Source organism: Octopus sinensis, linkage group LG4, assembly GCF_006345805.1.
Source record: "Octopus sinensis linkage group LG4, ASM634580v1, whole genome shotgun sequence".
NCBI classification, from domain to species: domain Eukaryota; kingdom Metazoa; phylum Mollusca; class Cephalopoda; order Octopoda; family Octopodidae; genus Octopus; species Octopus sinensis.
In genome coordinates this window covers 81,893,533-81,900,962 of record NC_043000.1, presented here as the reverse complement: position 1 = coordinate 81,900,962, position 7,430 = coordinate 81,893,533, and the positions used below count along the sequence as shown (strand labels likewise).

At 38.0% G+C, this 7,430-nt stretch overlaps 1 pseudogene; it reads left to right on the top strand.

Moving 5' to 3' along the window:
* Window positions 1–434: 434 nt before the first annotated feature.
* On the top strand, window positions 435–1,522 carry LOC115210516 (annotated as a pseudogene).
* The last annotated feature ends 5,908 nt before the right edge of the window (window positions 1,523–7,430 follow it).

Here is a 7,430-nt window from a genome sequence, read left to right as displayed (position 1 = left end):
TACACTCAGCTGAAATGGAGTATAAGCCCAATACTGACACAGTCCCTTCTCCATATAGCCATCACATCCTGGATGTTTGGTTATGTCAAAAGTAGAAGGGCTAAGAGGGTGTCTATGCTTGCTTGCAAGTGACTGGTATGGTTTATATATATACATATATATATTAGGTTGTCAGGTATGAATTTTGTAGTAAGATATATGGTAAACTTTGACAGTTGCTCATTTTGCACTATTATTACATTTTGACAATCTTTGTTTTTTGTTAGAAAGCTGACACACCTATTTCTTTATTCTAACTCATTATGATTTTTATAAAGTGTTTATAAATCGGTTTTTGCTATTTTTGTTTAGAGATGGATAAGTTGGAAATTCATACAGTTTTGAAATATGAGTTCTTTCTCAGACATGCAGCATCACAGACAGCTCAGAATATTAATGGAGTATTTCATTCTAATGTTGTTACGCAGCAGACAGTATCAAATTGCCTTGCAAAATTTTGTGCTGGTAACTTTGATCTCACAAATGAGCAACGCTGTCGACCAGAAACAAAGGTGGATATGACGAAATGAAAATCACTGTCAAGTCAGATCCATCTCAAAGTGCCCGTGAATTATCAGTGTTGTTTGGTGTTAGCAAGCTAACAATACTGACTCACCTAGTTCAAATCGGTAAAGTGAAAAGGTTGGATAAGTGGGTTCCACATGAACTCACTTAAAATCAGAAACAGCAATGTTTGGAAGCCTGCATTATGTTACTTTCTCGTCACAAAAATGAATCATTTTTTAATTCAATTGTAACATGTGATGAGAGATGGATCCAAATACAACAACCTTAAACGTTCAGTACAATGGTTGGACAAAGACAAAGCCACCAAAACATAGTCCAAAGACAAAGACAAACCACCAAAACATAGTCCACAAAGCAAAATTCATCAAAAGAAGTTGATGGTGTGTATTTGGTGGCCTGGAACAGGTGTGATCCATTATGATTTCATTAAACCTGGCTCATCAATCATGGCCAAAGTATACTGCAGCCAACTGGACCAAATGATGCAGAAACTTACAAAAAAGCAGCCTAGATTAGTCAACAGATCCACTCCTATTTTATTGCATGACAACACCAGACCACACATTGCAAAAATGACATTGGTGAAACTACAGGAGTTGGAGTTGGAGTTGGAAGTTCTCCATCATCCATCATACTTACCTGATCTTGCCCCCAATGACTACCACTTCTTCCAGTATTTGGATAACTTTTTGATAGGAAAAATATTTAATTTCAATGATGCTGTAAAACAGGTCTTCCAAGATTTTATTGACTCTAGATTGCCAGGCTTTTACAGTTCTGGGCTGGACAAGCTACTGCTGAAATGACAGAAGTGTATTAACAATATGGGTGCACAGTTTCATGAATAAAACTATTCTTTCTATTTATAAAACATCAGCAAACTTGTTTTCTTTTCTACAAATTTCATTCTTGATGACCTAATATATATATATATATATATATATAATATATATATATATATATATATAATATATATATATATATATATATATATATATATATATATATATATATATATATATATATATAAACTTCTGCTCTTACATTCATTCATTCATCTAACAGATAAGTTGAATGCTTCTTATCTATCTACTATTTTTAACTAATTTCTATATCTATCTAATTATTTTAACTAATTTATCCATTACCCATCTCGCCTCTCGTGTATTCATCAACCATCGTGTATTCGCGCCTTCTTCCTCCGGACATCTTTATTTAAAAAAAAAACGCAGCCCCAAACTTCTGCTCTTTCATTCATTCATTCATCTAACAGATAAGTTGAATGCTTCTTATCTATCTAACTATTTTTAACTAATTTCTATATCTATCTAATTATTTTAACTAATTTATCCATTACCCATCTCGCCTCTCGTGTATTCATCAACCATCGTGTATTCGCGCCTTCTTCCTCCGGACAATCTTTATTTAAAAAAAAAACGCAGCCCCAAACTTCTGCTCTTTCATTCATTCATTCATCTAACAGATAAGTTGAATGCTTATTTATTATTTCACTTCCCCATCAATCATACATGCTTTCTTATCTATCTAACTATTTTTAACTAATTTCTATATCTATCTAATTATTTTAACTAATTTATCCATTACCCATCTCGCCTCTCGTGTATTCATCAACCATCGTGTATTCGCGCCTTCTTCCTCCGGACAATCTTTATTTAAAAAAAAAACGCAGCCCCAAACTTCTGCTCTTTCATTCATTCATTCATCTAACAGATAAGTTGAATGCTTATTTATTATTTCACTTCCCCATCAATCATACATGCTTTCTTATCTATCTAACTATTTTTAACTAATTTCTATATCTATCTAATTATTTTAACTAATTTATCCATTACCCATCTCGCCTCTCGTGTATTCATCAACCATCGTGTATTCGCGGTGCACCCGCCCTGCCCACCCCCACCACCAATACTGGATATCTCTATATTTTTGCTCCATCCATCCCGGATGTCGCTTCTCCCACCACCATAATAGGTGTCTACTCTTCGAACCCCCCTCTTCAATACGCTATTTCACCATGCATTACCCCTCTCTTGATATCCTACGTTCTACTTGCCTAGAACCTGTCATCATTTCTCTGAACCACCCCTCCCCACTGGTGCTCCCCTATATTTCTGCACCCCCCCCCCCACATAAAAAAAGCACCATCCGAACGTGGCCGATGCCAGACCCCTCTGGTACCTGTGCAGGTGGCACATAAAAAACACCCACTACACTCGCGGAGTGGTTGGCGTTAGGAAGGGCATCCAGCTGTAGAAACTCTGCCAGACTAGACTGGAGCCTGGGGCAGTCCCTTGCTCCCCAGACCCCGGTCGAAACCGTCCAACCCGTGCTAGCGCGGAAAACGGACGTTAAACGATGATGATGATATATATATACAGAGTGTAAGTACCTTGAGAGAGAAGTTGAACCTAAGAAGCATCACTTGTGGTGTTCAAGAGAGACGTTTGCGCTGGTATGGTCATGTGGTGAGAATGGATGAAGATAGTTGTGTGAAAAAGTGCCACACCCTAGCAGTTGAGGGAACCTGTGGAAGAGGTAGACCCAGGAAAACCTGGGACGAGGTGGTGAAGCACGACCTTCGAACTTTAGGTCTCACCGAGGAAATGACTAGAGACCGAGACCTTTGGAAGTATGCTGTGCGTGAGAAGACCCAGCAGGACAAGTGAGGCCATAATCCCGTAGCCTCTACCTGGGATGTAGCCAGCTCACTTATGCATTCCTTTCCTTCTTGGGACACAAAACTCCACTTGTGAAGACCTGTTGAGGCAAGTGAAAATCAAAATCGTATTTGATCAACATCAATGGAAATCGTAGCTGTAATACCAGTGTCGGTGGCACGTAAGAGAACCATCCGAACGTGACCATAGCCAGCACCACCCTGTGGCACGTAAAAAGCACCATCCGATCGTGGCCGTTTGCCAGCCTCATCTGGCACGTAAAAAGCACCCACTACACTCACAGAGTGGTTGGCATTAGGAAGGGCATCCAGCTGTAGAAACACTGCCAGATCAGATTGGGCCCGGTGCAGCCTTCTGGCTTCCCAGACCCCAGTTGAACCGTCCAACCCATGCTAGCATGGAAAGCGGATGTTAAACGATGATGATGATAATGATGATGATATATATATATATATATATATATTTATATTTATATATATATATATATATATTGTTTAAATTGACATAAAACAAAACATGAAGACAGGTAAGGGAACAACAGACAAGTGCATTTTTTTGATACCCAGAAAGGATGGAAAAGCCTTTGATGTTTCAAACTTATGCTCTTTGATAGAAAGGGATGAGAAGAAAACATAAAATGGAGAGAGAACGAAAAAAACAGAGAGAAAAAGTTCATGCAGATTAATGGTTTATATGTATGTATGTGTTATATATATATATATATATATATATATATATATATATCATCCTCACCATCATCATCCTCATCATTTAATGCCCATGTTCCATGCTGGCATAGGTTGGACAGTTTGACAAGGATCCAATGAGTCAAGGACTGCATCGTAGGCCAGCATCTGCTTTGGCATGGTTTCTATGGTTGGATGCCCTTCCTAATACCAACTACATTACTATGTATGCTGGGTGCTTTTATCATGCTACTGAGATCATCATGTAGATCACAAATCAACAAACCAAAGAAGGAAGGATTTTACAACCATTTTGTTAGATAAGAGGAAAGAGGTTAGAGTAGAGTAGGTCCTTGTTGTGGAGGAGCTACATGACTACTTTTATTTAGGAGACACATTGAGAATTAACAAGAGATGTCTCCAAGGAGATAGAAAATGGCGACAAGGTATCCAGGTGGAAACACAACTAGCAGGAGCAGAAGAGGGTGGACGGAATGGGGATTTGCAAGTGCGTATAGGAGGTAAGAAATAGTCAAAGTGGGAGAGGGCAGAAGGCAACATCTGTACAGGTTGACAGGAGTTGTACAAGCTTGGAAGGCTACAGGGATGCCTCCCTCTCTCCCTACCTACCATTGACAGTAGGGAGAAAAGAGAGAGAGAGAGAGAGAAGCTTGTGCAGGCTGCAGGGTTAGAGTGAAGAGATAAAACAGGTGTAATACATGAGGAGAGATAATTTGGTGGTCCAGGGGTGGGGAAAGCCATTGTAGCATGTAGGTGTGGAGAACAATGTTAATGGATAAAGAATGGCTAATCAGTGAGATGATTCTGAGTAGCAGGAAAGAAAAGTGGTATCAGGATAGTGGTTGTGGTGGGAACTGCAGTGGATGATATAGTGTAGAGGGAGGGCAAAATAAAGGGAGGGATATATATATGTGTGTGTTTGTGTGTGTATGTGTGTGTGTATGTATATTTATATATATATACACATGTATGTATGTATATATACACATACATACAAATATATAGGTATATATATATATATATATATATATATATATATATATATATATATATATATATGCACACTCACAAGTATGTATATATAACAAATATGTATGCATATATATATATATAATATATATATAAATTAGAGAAAAACCACTATTATGTAATTCAAACAATGATAGACATAAACCAAATCATAAATAGAAAATAAAATATATTATAAAACATTGGCTGTGTGGTAAGTAGCTTGCTAACCAACCACATGGTTCCGGGTTCAGTCCCACTGCGTGGCATCTTGGGCAAGTGTCTTCTGCTATAGCCCCAGGCCGACCAAAGCCTTGTGAGTGGATTTGGTAGGCAGAAACTGAAAGAAGCCTGTCGTATATATGTATAAATATATATGTGTGTGTGTGTGTGTGTTTGTGTGCCTGTGTTTGTCCCCCTAGCATTGCTTGACAACCAATGCTGGTGTGTTTACGTCCCCTTCACTTAGCGGTTCGGCAAAAGAGACCGATAGAATAAGTACTGGGCTTACAAAGAATAAGTCCCGGGGTCGATTTGCTCGACTAAAGGCGGTGCTCCAGCATGGCCGCAGTCAATTGAGTGAAACAAGTAAAAGAGTAAAAAGAGTAAAAGAGTATAACTAGATCACAAAAAGTACAAAAAAAAACCAATAAAAGATATATAATAAGTAAAAAGACTTGTACTTTTTGTGATCTAGTCATATGTTTTAAAATATATTTTATATTTTCTTAATGATTCGGTTTATGTCTATCATTGTTTGAATTGCGTAATAGTGGTTTTTCTCTAATTTATATATATTTTATTTATTTATATTGTGAAATTTGATTTAATACTAAATTGAATTTTTCCCTGTAAGTTTGGAGTTATATTCCCTAATATTATTATTATTATCATTATATATATATATATATATCATCATCATCATCATCATCATCGTTTAATGTCGACTTTCCATGCTGGCATAGGTTGGAGAGTTTGACTGAGGACTGGTGAGCCAGAGGCTGCACCAGGCTCAATCTTATCTGGCAAAGTTTCTACAGCTGGATGCCCTTCCTAATGCCAACCACTCCAAGAATGTAGTGGGTGCTTTTACGAACTACTGGCACAAGGGCCAGTCAGGCAGTTCTGGCAACGACCACGCTCAAAAGGTGTTTGTATGTGCTACCTGCATGGAGCCAGTCCAGCGGCACTAGCAACAACCATGCTCGAATGTTGTGTTATATGTGCCACCAGCACATGTGCCAGTAAGGCGACACTAGCAACGATCACGCTTGAATGGTGCTTTTCACATGTCACCAGTATGGGAGCCAATCCGTGGCTCTGGCAACGATCATGCTCAGATGTCCTTTTAACATTCCACTGGCATGAGTGCCAATCAGGCGGTACTGTCATCGGCCATGTCAGCAATTTTGATATGTTTACATTTGCTTCAATAAGTCTTCACAAGCAAAGTTCATTGTCCAATGAATGAAAGGTACTCATAAGTGGGCTGGTTACACCCCACGTTCGAACGTGCTTTTAACATTCCACTGGCATGAGTGCCAATCAGGCAGTACTGTCATTGGCCATGTCAGTAATTTTGATTTTGATTTCACTTGCCTCAATAGGTCTTCACATGCAAGATTTATTGTCCAATGAATGAGGGGTATTCATAAATGGGCTGGTTACACCCACTGGCATAGGCCATGGGCTATGGTCTCATTTAGCTTGTCAGGTCTTCTCAAGCACAGCATATCTGCAAAGGTCCCGGTCAATAGTCATTGCCTAGGTAAGGCCCAATGTTTGAAGGTCATGCTTCACCACCTCATCCCAGGTTTTCACAGGATCCCTCAACTGCTAGGGTGTGACACTTTTTCACACACCTGTCCTCACAGGGCGCTTACACACTGTCCTGTATGCACACTAATATTGCACATTCAGCGGAGCATGCTCACTTCATTCCTTACAAGCTTACACATGTCCTCAGCAGTCACAGCCCATGTTTCACTGCCATGTAGCATGGCTGTTCACACACATGTGTCACACAGTCTATATATATGTATATATTTATATATATACATATATATGTATATGTGTGTGTATATATATATATATATATATATATATATGAGTGTGTATGTGTGTGTGTATGCATGTATATATATATATATTATATATTTATATATATATATATATATATATATATATTATATATATATATATATATATATACACACATACATATAGAATTACATACATATACATACAAGTTTGCCTTTTATCCCTCCTGGGTATGATAAGATAAAATACCAGTTAAACCCAGGCATCATCAATATTGATCAAACTTTCCTTTCAAAACTGCTGGCATTGTACATGAATTAGAAACCATTATTATTGTTATGGCTGTTGTTGCTATTGTTGTGATAGGGATTTTTTTTTATTTGTTTTTTGTTCTTTACAAGTCTATTTT